Genomic DNA, 21,004 nt, shown 5'->3' on the forward strand with positions numbered 1-21,004 from the left:
TACTCGTCAGATCACAGAACACTTTTCCACTTTGCATCAGTCCATCTTAGATGAGCTCGGGCCCAACGAAGCCGGCGGCGTTTCTGGGTGTTGTTGATAAATGGCTTTGACTTTGCATAGTAGAGTTTTAACTTGCACTTACAGATGTAGCGACCAACTGTAGTTACTGACAGTGGTTTTCTGAAGTGTTCCTTAGCCCATGTGGTGATATCCATTACACACACATTTTTTTTTAATTATTTTATTTTTTATTTTTTCCATAAAAAAATACAATCATGTGTGCTTACGGACTATATCCCTGCAGACTGTATTTATATATATTGATATATAATATAGGAACCAGTAATGTTAGAATTATATTTTTTTAAATTCTTGTGCGGCCCGGTACCAATCGATCCACGGACCGGTAGCGGTGGTTGGGGACCACTGATTTTAAGCATGACATAACTGTTTTCCTAGGAGCATTGATTTCACAGAGCAACGGTAGTGTTAGTTGTTATGTGCCATGTGAGATCAATGTCAACAACAACAGCCCTTTCTGTGTTTGCTACCACTAATGGCAGACTTTGTGGGAGCCTTTGAGCATTATCATGTAGCACTATAAGTAAACGTTTCAAATTACAACACATAACAGTGACTTACAATGTCCACTCTCACTGGGATGCTGACTGATAGGATGTTTGTATTTTTGTTAGATGCTAAATTCCGAATAATCCTCACTTCTTCAGTGGAAAAATGATTCGGCGTGTGGATTTTCAAAGTTGACCAACTTCTTGGCTTGGCGCCACAACCCTCTACTGTAGTACACTTGAGATGCATGGTTTGTAATTTAGCTCAGCAGCAGAAGCAGCTCAAGCTCCTCCTCCTTCTTCTTCTTCTTTATTTCATGGCGAGTCACAACCAATATTGTTAGCAGCGAGTGGTCGGTAGAGCAGTGTGAGCAGGGCGATGTATCACGACGCCAGAAAAGTAGTTCCTCTGTGTTAGCTTTTACATTAACAATATGCAGATCACGGCATGTAAATGTTGTTTTGATGGCAAATTTGGGGTGTTTTTATTGTCAAAATAGATTCATCTCACAACATGCACTTAAACTAGAAAGACATGAGTTCTTCAACATAAAGTTAAAGTAGCAATGATTGTCATACACACACTAGGTGTGGACAAATTATTCTCTGCATTTGACCCATCACCTTTGATCACACCCTGGGAAGTGAGGTGAGCAGTGAGCACGCCCGGGAATCATTTTTGGTGATTCAACCCCCAATTCCAACCCTTGATGCTGAGTGCCAAGCAGGGAGGTAATGAGTCCCATTTTTATAGTCTTTGGTATGACTCGGCCGGGGTTTGAACTCACAACCTACCGATCTCAGGGTGGACACTCTAACCACTAGGCCACTGAGTAGGTACAGAACGTAATATGTTCACCAAAATTGTTGCACGAAACAAACTGTTACGATTGTACACGTAGCATTCTGCGGAAGTGCCCAAACAGAGATTTGAGTTTGGCTGAAGAGGCTAAAGAAAGTTGCATGTGCCAACACTTTGATAAAGAAGGTGAGAAACGATATTGAATTAGGGAAAGTTGGAGCAAAATACTAAGGTGGTTTTAACTCTAGATATGAGTGATAAATGTCTATTTATCCATTTCATTTATCATTTATATGTGTTTCGCATTTATTATTTATTATTTATTATTTATTATTTATTAATTCATTGAATTAAGGAAATAAGTCATCAAAAACATGACTGAATGTGTAGTCAAGCGTATTACTGCTGGTCTGCACCATACTGAAACAGAACGAGTCCAAACATTTTTAAATAATATCTAAACGGTGGACATTTATCCGTGAAAATATGAAAAAGCTGCTGTTGGTGTGTTTTACGGAGAAGCAGCTGCAAGGAGATACCCTAAAAGTCCACTCTACAAGGTAAATACTGTACCTTTCTTACTTCATAAAACTACTAGAAGTACATTCTATTGTATTGTTTTTATAAAAGATTAATTAACTAAAAGTGTGTTTTTCTCCTTAAAAGGCGTGTTTCGTGTTAAAATGGTGTTGTTTTGTGGGGCAAGCATCAGTTAAATTGATATCAATTCATTTTAATGTTAGACCTAGAAGTTTCAGTTTGAGTGTTTTGTATTTCGAAGTAGGAGCTTTGTCACAGAAACAATTAAACTTGTAAGTAGAGGTACTATTGTATGAAGTATTCTCCATAAAATTATTCTCCATAAAATGTGATCCATGTTAATATTTTTTTGCTGTCCAGAACTGATTAATTGGATTTACAGTATTTCTTTACAGGGAAAAAGTGCCATTTTGAAAAGAATGAAAACTGAGTTACCAGTTAACTGTATAAATAAAATGTTACCACTTTTACTGTATGAATGCAATAATACCATTTTGATTTTAATACACTTTTAGAATAGAATAGAATAGAATAGAAAGTACTTTATTGATCCCTGGGGGAAATTCAGCAACTAACTCAATTAACTCTATGATACAATTTTAACTGTTTAAATAAAAGTATACTCCTTTAACTGTATTAGTGTAATAATACCATTTTAACTCTATTAATAGAATGATACCACTTTAACTCTGTACATACAATGATACCACTTTAACTGTATTAATTCAGTGATATCACTTTAACTTTATAAATAAAACGATACCACATTAACCGTAGTAATGCAATGATATCACTTTAATTCTAAAAATGCAATGATACCGTTTTAACTCTATTAATGCAATGATACCACTTTAACTGTATAAATAAAACTATACTACTTTAACTGTATTAATGCAATGATACCACTTTAACTTTGTAATTACAAGGATACTACTTTAACTTTATTAATGCAACAATACCACTGTAACTGCATTAATACAATAATACCACTTTAACTGTATAAATAAAACGATACCACATTAACTGGATTAATGCAATGATACCACTTTAACTCTAAAAATGCAATGATATCACTTTAACTCTGTAAATACAATGATACCACTTTAACTTTATTAATGCAATAATACCACTTTAACTGCATTAATACAATGATACAACTTTAACTGTATAAATAAAACAATACCACAATAACTGGATTAATGCAATGATACCACTTTAACTCTAAAAATGCAATGAAAACACATTAACTCTATACATAAAATGATGCCACTTTAAATGTATTAATGCAATGATACCACTTTAACTGTATAAATAAAAGTATACGACTTTAACTGTATTAATGTAATAATACCGCTTTAACTTTATTAATGCAATGATACCACTTGAATTTTGTAAATACAACGATGCCATTTTAACTATTAATTCAATGATATCACTTTAAGTTTATAAATAAAAGGATCCCACTTTAACTTTATTAATGCAATAATACCACTGTAACTGCATTAATACAATGATACCACTTTAACTGTATAAATAAAATGATACCACATTAACTAGATTAATGCAATGATAACACTTGGACTCTAAAAATGCAATGATACCACTTTAACTGGATTAATTCAATGATATCACTTTAACTTTATTAATGCAAAAATATCACTTTAACTGCATTAATACAATCATACCACATTAACTGTATAAATAAAACGATACCACATTAACTGGATTAATGCAATTATACCACTTTAACTCTATACATAAAATGATGCTACTTTAAATGTATTAATGCAATGAGACCACTTTAACTCTATAAATAAAAGTATACTACTTTAACTGTATTAATGCAATAATACCGCTTTAACTTTATTAATACAATGATACCACTTTATCTCTGTAAATACAATGATACCGCTTTAATTTTATAAATTACATTATCCCACTTTAACTTTAGAAATGCAATAATACCACTTTAACTGCATTAATAAAATGATACCACTTTAACTGTATAAATAAAACGATACCACATTAACTGGATTACTGCAATGATACAACTTTAACTCTAAAAATGCAATGATACCACTTTAACTCTATTAATAAAATGATGCCACTTTAACTGTATTAATGCAATGAGACCACTTTAACTGTATAAATAAAATGATACCACTTTAACTGTATCAATGACAGGTTTTATTACTCTTGCATCTGAAATAAGGCTATGCAATGCGTGTGTCCTTTCCAGAGGACACAAATGCATTGCTGGGTCTCAAGAGGTTAAAATGGGGAACACATATGATATTATGTGATCCGAATCTGTGATCAGAATCAAATTGTATAATTAAGTTGGTGATAAGTTGAAAATGCAACAAAATTAAGTAGAATTTTAGAAGGTTTTTTTTCCCAGATTTTAAAATCAGTACAACAGCAGATTGATTACGCCACTCCTAAATAAAATAAAAATGTTATTAACAGTAAAACAAAGAAATTACTAGCCTTGCTTAATTTTAATCGTATTAACAAAATCTTCTTTCCAACGTTTTTTCAATTTCGGCTTCAATAAAAATTACTTATTATATTAAATATAATTCATATTAGAAACATTTCTGCCATAAAAAAAAAACATTTTAATATCATTGTGTAATGAGAGTGAGTGGCATTTTATTCTAATCAGGGAATCTTGTCTTTTCATCTTATTGTCCATGCCAGGGGTCGGCAACCCAAAATGTTGAAAGAGCCATATTGGACCAAAAATACAAAAAAAAAAATCTGTCCAGAGCCGCAAAAAATTAAAAACCTTATATAAGTGTTATAATGAAGGCAACACATTGTGTTAGTGTCTTTATTAGCCTACTATCAAAGGCTGACGCAAATCTTTGTTGACAGAAATGCTGTATTTTAATTTTAATTCTACACATTTTTGCAACATTGGAATTTGGAAATCATTAGTAAAATGGAGGCTTCTCACAGGATGAGATAACTTCTGGGAATGACTGGCTCAGAATGACCAAAGGTATAGATGTGTGTGTCCAAGTTTAAGGAAACCGCAGGCTGTCTTCTTCTAATGGATTTATTACAATCTTTGCGAGCTGGGTAACGTTTGCTGTGGTCTGGAACAACATGGCACACAAACAACTATCAGAAATCTCATGTGTCATGAGACATGCAAATATAAATTAAATACACAGAGGACATTAAGAAAAATAAATGAGCACACATATACTTACAAGCGATGCATAATGATGCAATATGTACATACAGCTAGCCTAAATAGCATGTTAGCATCGATTAGCTTGCTGTCATGCACTGACCAAATATGCCTGATTAGCACTCCAACAAGTCAATAACATCAACAAAGCTCACCTTTGTGCATTCACGTACAGTATAAAACATTTGGTGGACAAAATGAGACAAAGAAGGAGTGGCATGAAACACGTCTTACTGTGGCAGCATCGGAGAAAGTTGTACATAGAGTATATGTGCCGGTATAGCTCAGTAGCCATGCCAGCAATTTGAGGGTTCCAGGTTCAATCCCCGTTTCCGCCGTCCTAATCACTGCTGTTGTGTCCTTGGGCAAGACACTTTACCCACCTGCTCCCAGTGCCACCCACACTGTTTTAAATGTAATTTAGATATTGGGTTTCACTACGTAAAAGCGCTTTGAGTCACTAGAGAAAAGCGCTACATAAATATAATTCACTTCACTTCACTTCACTACATGTAAACAAACTACGATGTTGAGTCCTGCAATTCACATTAGTTCTCGCAGCTTGCTGCGTCCTGGTGAACTATGCCTGGGCAGGGCGAAGCCAGAGGAAACTCTGGTGGAGGCCCGCAGCGGTCCTGACGTGCAAATCGGTCGTACGACCTGGGTATAGTGGCGAAAGTCTAATCGAACCTCAAAAAAAAAAAAAAAAAAAAAAAGTTCAAGGATTGCTGAAATTAGTAGGACAAAACGGCACTCTCCAAATACTCTCATCAGTGAAGCATGTTTAGTATAAACAGTGTTGGGTTAGTTACTGAAAAACAGTAACTAGTTACAGTTACTAGTTACTTTATTTCAAAAGTAACTCAGTTACTAACTCAGTTACTTACACCAAAAAGTAATGCGTTACTGTGAAAAGTAACTATTTAGTTACTTCTTCTACTTTTTTTTTTTTAAAGCTCCCATTAATGCCCTTTTAGCCTTCATTTTAGTACTGTTATTGCACTGGAGAATAATACAATCTGTTGATCAACTTGACTTACATTTGCATCACTGAACTCTGCTAAGCAATGTGCTCTACATACAACACACAAAGACAAAGATATGTTTCAAAGGGCCAATTTATTTCAGGCCAGAACAAATTGACAAAACTATTTTAAATAGCTGCAACATAACATACATAAGTAACAAACAGCATAATAACACTAATACTAACACGAACACTAACCACGTTAAACCCAGATTCCGAACTAATAAAGGTCTCAACTCATTCTCTTTCTATGCCACTTCAATATGGAATGCACTCCCAACAGGTGTAAAAGAAAGGGCATCTCTATCCTCCTTCAAAACCGCACTAAAAGAACATCTCCAGGCAACTACAACCCTAAACTAACACCCTCCCTTCCACATAATACCTCTTCGGCTTGTAAATAATCAAATGTAGACACTTTTTCTTATACTTTCTGATCTCTCTCTCTGTGTCCACTACTTGCTGTACATATCCTACCAAGTCAGTCCTACACTGTTCCAATGTCCATTTCTCTGATGATGCAATTGTTGATGACTGAAGTGTTGATACCAACCAAACCTAACCCCCCCCTCCATATCCCACACCCCGGATTGTAAATATTGTAAATAATTCAATGTATATACCCTGATGATTATCTTGTGTGATGACTGTATTATGATGTTAGTATATATTTGATAGTATATATCTGTATCTGGACCCCGACTTAAACAAGTTAAAAAACTTATTTGGGTGTTACCATTTAGTGGTCAATTGTACGGAATATGTACTGTACTGTGCAATCTACTAATAAAAGTTTCAATCAATCAATCAATCAATCAACAACATAGCTGTAAAGCTGGCTTCACCTAAGGAAGGCACACGTGACATACACAGAGCCTAACCAGGCAGATTTGAATTGTTGTTTTGGGCAGTAGACGGGATCTTTGATCCAAGACACAACTTACATTTAACTAAAATGTTCTTTTCTTTGTGCTCGACAAAAGAAAAGAAGTGAGAATATCTCATACTTGCCAACCCTCCCGAATTTCACTGCCTCTCCCTGAGACAACCATTCTCCAAATTTCTGCCGATTTCCAGCCGGACTTAAGGCACGCCCCCTCCCGGTCTGTGCGGATCTGAGTGGGGACAGCCTGTCGTCACGTCCGCTTGGCCAACCAAAAAGTAACCACAGAACACTATACCGTATAGGCGTATAGTGTTCTGTGGTTACTTTTTTGTTGGCCAACGGTTGTTGGCCCACACTCAGACACACACACGCACACACAGAGAGCGCAGAGGAATCAGAAGCACGTCTCTGCTTCGCTGGAATAAAACACACTCAGATCCTCAGTTTCTAGCCGATACTACATAAAAAGTAACGTAAAATAACGCAGTAACGCATCATGTAGTAACGGTAACTGAGTTATTGAATATAAAAAAATAACGCGTTAGATTACTAGTTACCGCCGAAACTAACGGCGTTACAGTAACGCGTTACTTTGTAACGCGTTAGTCCCAACACTGAGTATAAATGGTGGTATTTATAACAATTAGGAAGGTTTGTGTCATGTTTGTCCTCCTACAGAAAATATATTGAAACAAAACTTTTTTTTTTTTCTTCATCTTCTTCCATTTTCACACATCTCTGAAAGAGGTCCAGGCAGCCACTAGGGCGGCGCTAAAGAGTCACAGGCTGCTGACCCCCGGTCTATGCGTTATATTTACTAATTCTGACACCTGGGGGACGGCGTGGCGCGGTTGGGAGAGTGGCCATGCCAGCAACCTGGGGGGTTCGGTGGTAGTGGGGGGTGGGGTGGGGGGGGTGTATTTTGTAGCATCCCGGAAGAGTTAGTGCGGCAAAGGGTTCTGGGTATTTGTTCTGTTGTGTTTATGTTGTGCTACGGTGCAGATGTTCTACCGAAATGTGTTTGTCATTCTTGTTTGGTGTGGATTCACAGCGTGGCGTATATTTCTAACAGTGTTAAAGTTGTTTGTACGGCCACCCTCAGAGTAACCTGTATCGCTGTTGATCAAGTATGCGTTTGCATTCACGTGTGTGTGCGTACAGAAGCCGTACATATCTTGTGACAGTGCCGGCACGTTGTTAAAATGGATGAAAAGCGGATGTGACGACAGCTCGTAGAGGACGTTAAAGGCAGTGCCTTTAAGGCACGCCCCCAAGACTGTGGTCCGGGTGGACTACGAGATATAATGACTGATGAACACCTTGGTTCGATAATGAAGGTTGCCTCAGCTCAAAGCCTGAGCCCTGACATTAATGAACTACCATCCCAGAAAAGATGGCAGGTATCTGGCTTGGGCACATCAGATTAGATCAGTGTTTTGCAAACTGAGCAGTTTAAAGTCCTGAATGGTTGGTTTATTCATTGTTATTTTATTTTCAAATTTATTAGCCTGTGGAAAAAATTAATGTTGACATTTACCTCAGAAGGTTGCAAATAGAAAAGAGGCATTCAATTTTTATTTAAATTGTATTTGATATGCCATTGATATTTTTTGATTATTATTATTATTATTTGAAACTCGATTTTGCATGTCACTATAAAGTTATATAAGCCTTGCTTGTTCAATATTCAATGCAAAACTTGTTTGGGTCCCTATTAAAAGATTAATTTGTTCAACCTTGGCCCGCGGCTTTGTTCAGTTTTAAATGTTGGCCCACTCTGTATTTGAGTTTGACACCCCTGTTCTAGAACATCGTCTCCGGATGTTATCAGGCATCCGGTCGCGTGGAAACTTAATAGGCATGGCGAGCTCGTTAAACAACCTCATTATAGAGGCAAATCTTTTGGTCTGTCAGACGCTCTAGACAAAAATGTCGCCCTGCTTGCCGTGCTAAAAATGCCACACGGACACCTTCTGGTGTACAATGAGATTGTTTCTCATAGTAAAGCACGTTTACGCAATGTTTGCACAGGGCAGGAATATACAGAGTTGTGTGAAATGTCCTAGCAGTGAAATTATTGTCGTATTGTTACTTCAATTCATACAATCTCAATTTGGGAAACATGCATGTTTTGTAAGCGGAGACATACAAAATATGCATTTGCAGAAATTTCACATCCGCACGTGTTCAACCAAGGAATACTTCCGCTTTGAATATGTGTGTTTAGACAAAGTGTTTGCAGCTTTTTCTAAGTGACTTTGGAAGCGATGTTTTAGTAGACATTATATCAACAGCCTGTGTTCTGCTGATAGCAGCAGCAAAGGCTGGGAAAGCTGAAAGCAAACAGCCTCAGGGCAGCTGCAGGTTACGTTGGTAAAACATCTACACTTGGCCTACTTTAGGAAATAACACACTTTACTACATGGACTCACTTCCCACTCGCTCCATTTTGTACCACATATTACATTACTACACTGTTAGTAGTGTATATTCATACCAACGACTGTTAATGAATCGACACGGGTTGTTATCCAATTTGTCATTTGTCATGCCGTATGACTATTGTAATAGTGGTGTTGTATTTCAGGAAAACAAAACAAAAAAAAAAACATGATAGAGCCTTGAAAGTTTACTTTAAAATTACAGCACGCTTTCAAAAAATCTACAAAACCTAAAACCAGTGAAGTTGGCACGTTGTGTAATTAGTAAATACAAACAGAATACAATGATTTGCAAATACTTTTCAACTTATATTCAATTGAATAGACTGCAAAGACAAGATATTTAACGTTCGAACTGGAAAACGTTGTTATTTTTTGCAAATGATTAGCTCATTTGGAATTTAATGCCTGCAACAGGCTAATTGGGAACAGGTGGGTGCCATGATTGGGTATAAAAGCAGCTCCCATGAAATGCTCAGTCAGTCACAAACAAGGATGGGGCGAGGGTCAACACTTTGTCAACAAATGCATGAGCAAATTGTCTAAGAACAACATTTCTCAACCAGCTATCGCAACAAATTTAGGGATTTCACCATCTACGGTCCGTAATGTCATCAAAAGGTTCGAACTGAGAAACAAAGTTTTTTTTGACAAATAATCATTAACTTAGAATTTAAAGGCAACAACGCGTTGCAAAAAAGTTGGCATAGGGGTGTTTTTACCACTGTGTTACATGGCCTTTCCTTTTAACAACACTCAGTAAACGTTTGGGAACTGAGGAGACCGATTTCAGGTGGAATTCTTTTCCATTCTTGCTTGATGTACAGCTTAAGTTGTTCAACAGTCTGGGGTCTCCATTGTGGTATTTTAGGCTTCATAATGCGCCACACATTTTCAATGTGAGGCAGGTCTGAACTACAGGCAAGCCAGTCTAGGACCTACACTCTTGCTACAAAGCCATGCTGTAATAACACTTGGCTTGGCATTGTCTTGCTGAAATAAGCAGGGGCGTCCATGATAACGTTGCTTGGATGGCAACATATGTTGCTCCAAAACCCGTATGTACCTTTCAACATTAATGGTGCCTTCACAGATGTGTAAGTTACCCATGCCTTGGGCACTAAAACACCCCCATACCATCACAGATGCTGGCTTTTGAACTTTGCGCCTATAACAGTCTGGATGATTCTTTTCCTCTTTGTTCCGCAGGACACCACGTCCACAGTTTCCAAAAACAATTTGAAATGTGGACTCGTCAGACCACAGAACACTTTTCTACTTTGCATCAGTCCATCTTTGATGAGCTTGTGCCCAGCGAAGCTGGCGGCATTTCTGGGTGTTGTTGATAAATAGCTTTGGCTTTGCATAGTAGAGTTTCAACTTGCACTTACAGATGTAGCGACAAACTGTAGTTACTGACAGTGGTTTTCTGAAGTGTTCCTGAGCCCATGTGGTGATATCCTTTACACACTGATGGCGCTTGTTGATGCAGTACCCCCTGAGGGATCGGAGGTCACGGGCATTTAATGTTGGTTTTCAAATGGTTTCAATGTAAATACAACTCAGGACTGCTTCTAAAACGCCCATAAAAAGCGGTTTGAAAACATAGCAAAGCGTGACAGGTACAGTAAATGATCGAGTGTCTATGAGGTGAAAGCCCTGTTTAGTACAAGCAAAAGCCTGATTTTAATAAATAAAAACATAGTATTTTACCTTGGAAAACAGTCTAAAAAAGGCCGGTTGTCTAGACCAGGGGTGTCCAAAGTTAGACCTGTGGGCTATTTGCAGCATGCAACTAGTTTTTTATTGGCCCGCGACATAATCCACAGATAAAATAAACAAGTTAGAACATCACAAATAAAACAAAGACAAACTAGCCTCAACCCTCACAAAATGGGACCTGCAAACTGAAATGGCTGATGACCGGTGTTTGATGATTTTTTGATGATTGTTGTGCATCCTGTTATGACGACAAATCTCTTGAAATATCTCAAAGGGGGTTCAATTAGATATTAAATGAATCACGTGCAACAAAGTTATTGAAACATGGCACGGGTAGTACTGAAAGAATGCGGTGGGTACCTGGAAAAGTTCCAAATTTGGTACCTATCTCTACTTTCCATCCACAAACGCTAGCGTTAGAGGGTTTAAACATCTACACTATGGGCAGAGTTTCACAAAAGTTTCCAAGTGTTTAAGGACAAAAACATCTGATTAAGTGTGGATTGAGGCCGAAACTTTTCAAATATTCATGTGGTCCAACTCTGTCCTAACATGCCTTATTTGTGTTGGGAGAATACTCATTTTCTCTGCATACCCTCTGGTGAGCTCAGGGGTTTTCAAAGTCTAACATGGTACAAGTCTTTGCCGCCATCTGATGGCCTAAAAGCATAACTATTGTGTCAAGTGCTTGCTCGTGTTGAGTTCAGTTGCTTCTGTCTTTCTTTTTATTTTTCTTAATTTTTGTATTTCTGCTGCTTATGGCACAGGGGTGCGACCAGGAAAGCTTCTTCCCGCTCGTTTTGGATGTTTGATCACTTGATCTTGTGAAGTTTTAACATTTTCCAAATAGAAAAGGTGCGCCTCACACTTTGAAAACCTCTGTTCTTCACGAACATTGAATTAAAAAACATTTACAACCCTGCCCTGACCTTGCAGGTTGAACGAACACAAACAGGTATATTCAAGTTTATTTACGCCAATGATACTAAAACTGTGGTTTGTACTAATAGTATTACGCAGGTTTCATCTAATGCAGGGGTGTCAGTCATTTTAGCTCAGGGGCCGCATGGAGGAAAATCTGTGCACTATTAAAATCCTGGCATTAAAACAAAAAAACAAAGACAACTTCAAATTGTTTTCTTTGTCTTACTTTGGCCAAAAATAGAACAAACACATTCTGAAAATACTACAATAAAAATATTTAAAAAAAATACCAGCGTCCAAAGTCAAAGAATGTTTATACCTGAATAAATTTACATATGCATAAAAAAAGGTTTTCTTTTGTATATATATAAAAAAAATAAAAAATTAAGTAACTTTTATGACAACTTTGTTTCAAAACACAATATAGAATGTGAGATATAACAGGATAATGGATACATTTATCATTTGTTTTCAAAACGCTTACAAAAGAGGGGGACCCCAAAAATGTACTGTTGGACCCCGTTTTTATGACTTGACCCCATTTTGAAAATTCCTAGCGCCAACACTGATGGCGTATTGGTGCGTGCAAAACAGCAGCAGGCGGCTGTGGCCTGCGGGCCGGTTCTAATACTAATCAAATATCATCCCGGGGGCCATAGATCATTCATCCGGCCCTCGGGCCTGGACTTTGACACCCCTGATCTAGTGGTAAGAATCCCTTTATTAAAGTACAGTGTTTTATTTTCCTATATTCAAACATCGTGTTACTGTTGAAACTGTGTGTAATGTTACAGTGGTCAAATATATGAAATATACTTGTTAAATAAAACCTATGTCTTGTTCTAATGCAGACCTGGGCAAATTAAGGCCCGGGGGCCGCATGCCCGTTAAGCTTTTCAATCTGGTCCGCCGGACATTGCCAAATAATTTTTTTAGATCTTTAAGATGGAAAGTGTGGCTGCCATTATGATGTGCAGTGATGTTTTCAAATGACCGTAAGTCCTGAACTATACAAAGTATTTCAATGGTTGGAATCTGCGCTTTTGCTTGATATACTAGTTACTATGGTAACAGCAGCTCAGACGAGGCACCAAGCACTGTGGGTGGGGAGCGTTTCCACAGAGTGTTTCCAGAGCGGCCAGCCTGAAATGTGGGTGTCAGGGACAGACGCGGAAGGAGATTTTTACAATAAAGTTCTAAAGCTTAGGGATTTATCAGATATATCAGATTTTAGGTGGGTTTATTTTCTTACCCTTCACTTTTATATTTCGCTGTTTGTTGCATTTTTGTTGCGTTTCGCTTGATTGTAAAATATGTCAATGAAGAGGGTGAGTGGCGTTCATATGTTGTCAATATTCAGTGTTTTATCGTTCATAGTTAATATTGTAAATCCCACATTCTTTATTTTCACGTACATTCCAGGTGTCTCACTCAGTAAAAAAATTTAAAATTTAATTCTGTTTTTAAGGCGGTCTGTCATAACGTGTTTAGCTTTCAATCAGACATTATTGTGAGGTTTTTTGTATTAGTGTTCCTAAAAATAGATATAACGGCCTCCAGACACATTTTTTCTCTAAATTTGCCCCCCCCCCCCGAGTCAAAGTAATTGCCCAGGCCTGTTCTGATGAATACTTAGGCCTACTATGTTACTGTATTTTAGTGTTGGACATTACGGTGGTCCTTGGAGAGCCATGTTTTTTCTGAGGTGGTACTTTGTGGAAAAAAAAAAAGTTTGAGAACCACTGATTTACTAACCTGACTCTTGCCAGATCTTTGTAGTTTGCTGAGCTCCACACAAGGATCTGGGACTTCTCAATAGGAGATGTATTTCAGAAGGCGGGACCTTGTAAAAAAAAAAAAATTGTATTTGATTGGATAAACCACTTGTCCGTTATCTTGAATGACGTGCTACTTCAACCACTCACATCCAAATCAACCCATGACGAAATCCAAAAGAGAACAGCCGACATATTGGATGATCTTTTAAATAATTAATATTCGATAGATTCGCCATTGTTGTTTGAATCAAACAGTCCCTTCGGCGCTACGTCACGTCTATGAAACCCCGCCCGGCGATCCTGACTGGTTCAAGATTTTTTTATATCTGGAAGGAGTTTGCAATGCCTTCGAGCCCAGATCCTTGTGCGGAGCTCAGTAAACTACAAACCCCGTTTCCATATGAGTTGGGAAATTGTGTTAGATGTAAATATAAACGGAATACAATGATTTGCAAATAATTTTCAACCCATATTCAGTTGAATATGCTACAAAGACAACATATTTGATGTTCAAACTGATAAACACTTCTTTTTTTTTGCAAATAATCAAAAAAAAAAGTAGATTCCATGAAATGCTCAGTCATTCACAAACAAGGATGGGGTGAGGGTCACCACTTTGTCAACAAATGCGTGAGCAAATTGTTGAACAGTTTAAGAAAAACCTTTCTCAACCAGCTATTGCAAGGAATTTAGGAAGTTCACCATCTACGGTTCGTAGTATCATCAAAGGGTTCAGAGAATCTGGAGAAATCACTGCACGTAAGCAGCTAAACCCGTGACCGTCGATCCCTCAGGCTGTACTGCATCAACAAGCGACATCAATGTGTAAAGGATATCACCACATGGGCTCAGGAACACTTCAGAAACCCACTGTCAGTAACTACAGTTGGTCGCTACATCTGTAAGTGCAAGTTAAAACTCTCCTATGCAAGGCATAAACCGTTTATCAACAACACCCAGAAACGCCGTCGGCTTTGCTGGGCCTGAGCTCATCTAAGATGGACTGATACAAAGTGGAAAAGTGTTCTGTGGTCTGACGAGTCCACATTTCAAATTGTTTTTGGAAACTGTGAATGTCGTGTCCTCCGGACCAAAGAGGAAAATAACCATCTGGATTGTTAAAGGCGCAAAGTTGAAAAGCCAGCATCTGTGATGGTATGGGGGTGTATTAGTGCCCAAGACATGGGTAACTTACACATCTATGAAGGCGCCATTAATGCTGAAAGGTACATACAGGTTTTGGAGCAACATATGTTGCCATCCAAGCAACGTTACCATGAACGCCCCTGCTTATTTCAGCAAGACAATGCCAAGCCACGTGTTACATCAACGTGGCTTTGTAGTAAAAGAGTGTGGGTACTAGACTGGCCTGCCTGTAGTCCAGACCTGTCTCCCATTGAAAATGTGTGGAGCATTATGAAGCCTAAAATACCACAACGGAGACCCCCGGACTGTTGAATAACTTAAGCTGTACATCAAGCAAGAATGGGAAAGAATTCCACCTGAGAAGCTTAAAAAATGTGTCTCCTCAGTTCCCAAACGTTTACTGAGTGTTATTAAAAGGAAAGGCCATGTAACACAGTGGTGAACATGCCCTTTCCCAACTACTTTGGCACGTGTTGCAGCCATGAAATTCTAAGTTAATTATTATTTGCAAAAAAAAAAAAAAAGTTTATGAGTTTGAACATCAAATATCTTGTCTTTGTAGTGCATTCAATTGAATATGGGTTGAAAAGGATTTGCAAATCATTGTATTCCGTTTATATTTACATCCAACACAATTTCCCAACTCATATGGAAACGGGGTTTGTACAGGGGTCTGGCGAGAGTCAAGTTACTGATTTACACCAATTTTCACGATTTAGTCACCTCATTGCCGACCACAGCACCATCTGCTGGGTTGTTGTCCTTCCTGACCCCAAAATGACAAAAAGGCCTCGCCCTGCTTCTCATTTTGCCACATAGGTTTAAACGTAGGATGACACTGATGACTAAGGATGAGGACATGTTGGCAGCAGGTGTGACTTTACCATGTAATTGTGACTCCGGTTCAGGTTTAGCCCATTGGAGTCTTTAGTTTCAAGTCCCAAGTTTAGAATTAGAATCTACAAAGCCTCCCTTGTTCAGTCAGTGTCAGTGATAAACTTCTATGAAGAAATAATAGGCCGTTAAGATTCCATTCACTCAGCGTGAGATTGATCACAAACTTGGCTTTAATTCACACACCAGCGTCTAAAAGTCATGCTTGGCTGAAAGAATGAAGGTGCACTGACCAATCCGGAGGAAGCACGCTTCAGCACCTTCCACGCCCACTCTTCCTCCTTTGGACAAAGACAGAGAATGACTTCTCACAAGAACCTAAGACAAAAAAGGGCCTCTTCCTCCTTCTCAGCCCCTAACTCTTGCAGCTTCTCGCTGTGCACGCTGTGTGTAAAAGTGCATACCTTCGGAGTGTGTGCGTATCGCAGGAAGAGAGAAAAATAATAATTTTAATGCGTCTAAAAGTTACTTATGGGCCTCCAAGCAGGAGGTTTGATCTCCTTCTGGCTGCAGTCTACTACCGCAAGAGGGCGTTGTGTGACAGTAAAACTCCTCAGGTTGTTGAGGCATGTGATCACAAGAAGGGTGTGGCAGCAGAACTGTCTGTCATATTTGTCTGTGTCAGGTCAATATTAGGGCTGGGCGATATGGACGAATAAGTATATCTCGATATACTTTTACTTAAAGGGGAACATTATCACAATTTCAGAAGGGTTAAAACCATTAAAAATCAGTTCCCAGTGACTTATTATATTTTTCGAAGTTTTTTTCAAAATTTTACCCATCACGCAATATCCCTAAAAAAAGCTTCAAAGTGCCTGATTTTAACCATCGTTATAAACACCCGTCCATTTTCCTGTGACGTCACATAGTGATACCAACACAAACAAACGTGGTGGAAAGAACAGCAAGCTATAGCAACATTAGCTCGGATTCAGACTCGGATTTCAGCGGCTTAAGCGATTCAACAGATTACGCATGTATTGAAACGGATGGTTGTAGTGTGGAGGCAGGTAGCGAAAACGAAATTGAAGAAGAAACTGAAGCTATTGAGCCATATCGGTTTGAACCGTATGCAAGCGAAACTGACGAAAACGACACGACAGCCAGCGACACGGGAGAAAGCGAGGACGAATTCGGCGATCGCCTTCTAACCAACGATTGGTATGTGTTTGTTTGGCATTAAAGGAAACTAACAACTATGAACTAGGTTTACAGCATATGAAATACATTTGGCAACAACATGCACTTTGAGAGTGCAGACATCCCAGTCTTCATCAATTAATATATTCTGTAGACATACCCTCATCCGCTGATCTGTCCAGTTTTGGAGTTGATGTCAGCAGGCCACGGAAGCTAGGGTCGATAGTCTTCTCTTGATCATTTTCGGTGGCATAAGGGACGGTGTGAGCCAAGACATCCAGGGGGTTTAGCTCGCTCGTCTGCGGGAACAAACTGCCGCCATTGCTTGCCGTGCTACCGAGGTCCTTTGTCCCTGAATTGCTCACACACTCCGACAGATTCAATGGGGGTCTGGCGGAAGATTTCTTTGACTTTATCGTTGGAAATGCATCTGCTTTGAGTGTCGCAGGATATCCACACATTCTTGCCATCTCTGTCATAGCATAGCTTTCGTCGGTAAAGTGTGCGGAACAAACGTCCAATTTCTTGCCACTTTCGCATCTTTGGGCCACTGGTGCAACTTGAATCCGTCTCTGTTCGTGTTGTTACACCCTCCGACAACACACCGACGAGGCATGATGTCGCCAAGTTACGGAAAACAGTCTAAAATAACGGAAAATAACAGAGCTGATTTGACTCGGTGTTTGAGAAAATGGCGGATTGCGTTGTGACGTCATCGCTCCGAGAGCGAATATTAGAAAGGCGTTTAATTCGCCAAAATTCACCCACTTAGAGTTCGGAAATCGGTTAAAAAAAAATATGGTCTTTTTTCTGCAACATCAAGGTATATATTGACGCTTACATAGGTCTGGTGATAATGTTCCCCTTTAAACTCAATATTCAATATATATCTCGATATACACTATATTGCCAAAAGTATTTGGCCACGTGCCTTGACTCACATAGTGCCATCCCATTCCTAACCCATTGGGTTCAATATGATGTGGGTCCACCTTTTGCAGCTATTACAACTTCAACTCTTCTGGGAAGGCTGTCCACAAGGTTGCGGAGTGTGTTTATAGGACTTTTCCACCATTCTTCCAAAAGCGCATTGGTGAGGTCACACACTGATGTTGGTCGAGAAGGCCTGGCTCTCAGTCTCCGTTCTAATTCATCCCAAAGGTGTTCTATCGGGTTCAGGTCAGGACTCTGTGCAGGCCAGTCAAGTTCATTCACACCAGACTCTGTCATCCATGTCTTTATGGACTTTGCTTTGTGCACAGTCATGTTGGAAGAGGAAGGGACCCGCTCCAAACTGATCCCACAAGGTTGGGAGCATGGAATTGTCCAAAATGTTATGGTCTCCTGGCGCATTCAAAGTTCCTTTCACTGGAACTAAGGGGCCAAGCCCAACTCCTGAAAAACAACCGCACACTATAATTCCTCCTCCACCAAATTTCACATTCGGCACAATGCAGTCCGAAATGTAGCGTTCTCCTGGCAAACTCCAAACCCAGACTCGTCCATCAGATTGCCAGATGGAAAAGCGGGATTCATCACTCCAGAGAAGGCGTCTCCACTGCTCTAGAGTCCAGTGGCAACGAGCTTTACACCACTGCATCCCACGCTTTGCATTGGACTTGGTGATGTACGGCTTGGATTCAGCTGCTCGGCCATGGAAACCCATTCCATGAAGCTCTCTGTGTACTGTACGTGGGCTAATTGGAAGGTCACATGAAGTTTGGAGCTCTGTAGCAACTGACTGTGCAGAAAGTCTTTGCACTATGCGCTTCAGCATCCGCTGACCCCTCCCTGTCAGTTTACGTGGCCTACCACTTGGTGGCTGAGTTGCTGTTGTTCCCGAACTCTTCCATTTACTTATCATAAAGCCGACAGTTGACTTTGGAATATTTGTTGCACAGGTGGCATCCTATGACAGTTCCATGCTGGAAATCACTGAGCTCCTGAGAGCGACCCATTCTTTCACAAATGCTTGTAGAAACAGTCTCCATGCCTAAGTGCTTGATTTTATACACCTGTGGCCGGACCAAGTGATTAGGACACCTGATTCTGATCATTTGGATGGGTGGCCAAATACTTTTGGCAATATAGTGTATCTCAATATATTTTAGTATAGCATAGCATAACACATAACAGCATAAGACAATATAATATCTGGATGCACTGTACTTTTTCTTTGAAATGTACTGTGCGAGTATGTGGCTATGAGAGTTTGTATGCTCATTCTGGTGAATGTTTAAACACACACACACACACACACACACACACACACACACACACACACACACACACACACACACACACACACACACACACACACACACACACACACGTCTTGCCTACTTTGTGTGGACCCACGTTTGGTTAGTACAGGGGTCGGCAACCAAAAATGTTGAAAGAGCCATATTGGACCAAAAATACAAAAACAAATCTGTCTGGAGCCGCAACAAATTAAAAGCCATATTACATACAGATAGTGTGTCATGAGATATAAATTAAATTAAGAGGACTTAAAGGAAACTTAATGGCCTCAAATATAGCCACAAATGAGGCATAATGATGCAATATGTACATATAGCTAGCCTAAATAGCATGTTAGCATCAATTAGCTTGCAGTCATGCAGTGACCAAATATGTCTGATTAGCACTCCACACAAGTCAATAACATCAACAAAACTCACCTTTGTGCATTCATGCACAACGTTAAAAGTTTGGTGGACAAAATGAGACAGAAAAAGAAATGGCATAAAACACGTCCTAGAAAGTCGGAGAAAGTTATACAAGTAAACAAACTACGGTGAGTTCAAGGACCGCCAAAATTAGTAGGACAAAACGGCACTCGCCAAATACTCGAATCAGTGAAGCATGTTTAATATAAACAGTGTGTTTTATAACAATTAGGGAGGTTTGTGTCATGTTTGTCCTCCTACAGAAACCATATTAAAACAAACAAAAAAAAATGTCCCCTCATCTTTTTCCATTTTTCATACATTTTTGAAAAAGCGCCAGAGAGCCACTAGGGCGGCGCTAAAGAGCCGCATGCGGCTCTAGAGCCGCGGGTTGCCGACCCCTGGGTTAGTAGGTTGTGAGGGCCCCCCTTTCTACTATAGCTAGAATGATGAAAAAAAAAAATCTAGCACTAGATGGGAGTAGAGAGTTGCAACCTCACTTCAGAATGCAAAACACACAAAGTAAAACAAATATTTTACTTCTGTAGTTGTGAGGACGAGGCAAATGTCCTCACAAGTCAAAAGGTCCTCACAGAAAGGGTGGTTTGTCAAGTGTATGTCCACACAAGGATGTTGAGACAAGTACACACACACACACACACACACACACACACACACACACTGGGTGATGGACTTTTGTCACAGATATTGCACACTGGAAAGTCATTGCGAAGTGCCGTCTGAATAGTTGAGCAGCATGTGATAATGTTGGGGTGTGGTGCACTTGGAGGAGGCTTCAAGGGGTGATTCACTGTTCTGCAGAGATGTGCTAACTTTACTACATGGGAAATTAGTGTTGAAGATGTGTGCACATGCAACAAATCGCAGGAATTCTACATCATGAATGTTCTCATAAGTATTCATTTCTGGTGTCACTTGCTCACTGCCACAGGCAAAATTATTTAGATTTTTTCTGTCTTTGCTCGCGAGCAAACAATGGTGATTGAAGAGAGGAGTGTCATTGCAGTTGGAACTAAGCGACTCATTTCTATTGTAAATGATACAAAGTGGGAGATGATGGAGGTTTGATGGATTGATTGACAGATAAGTTTATTGACATCTTAAAGATTTGAATCCATGTAATGCTTTAAAAAGGCAAATGGATGGCACAAAAAGCCAAAAGGCTTGTTTCCACTGTGGTCCATTAAATATTAATCACATTTGATACATTCAATAATAAAAGATATACAAACCCCGTTTC

Source organism: Nerophis lumbriciformis, linkage group LG27 (assembly GCF_033978685.3).
Source record: "Nerophis lumbriciformis linkage group LG27, RoL_Nlum_v2.1, whole genome shotgun sequence".
In the NCBI taxonomy this organism is placed as follows: domain Eukaryota; kingdom Metazoa; phylum Chordata; class Actinopteri; order Syngnathiformes; family Syngnathidae; genus Nerophis; species Nerophis lumbriciformis.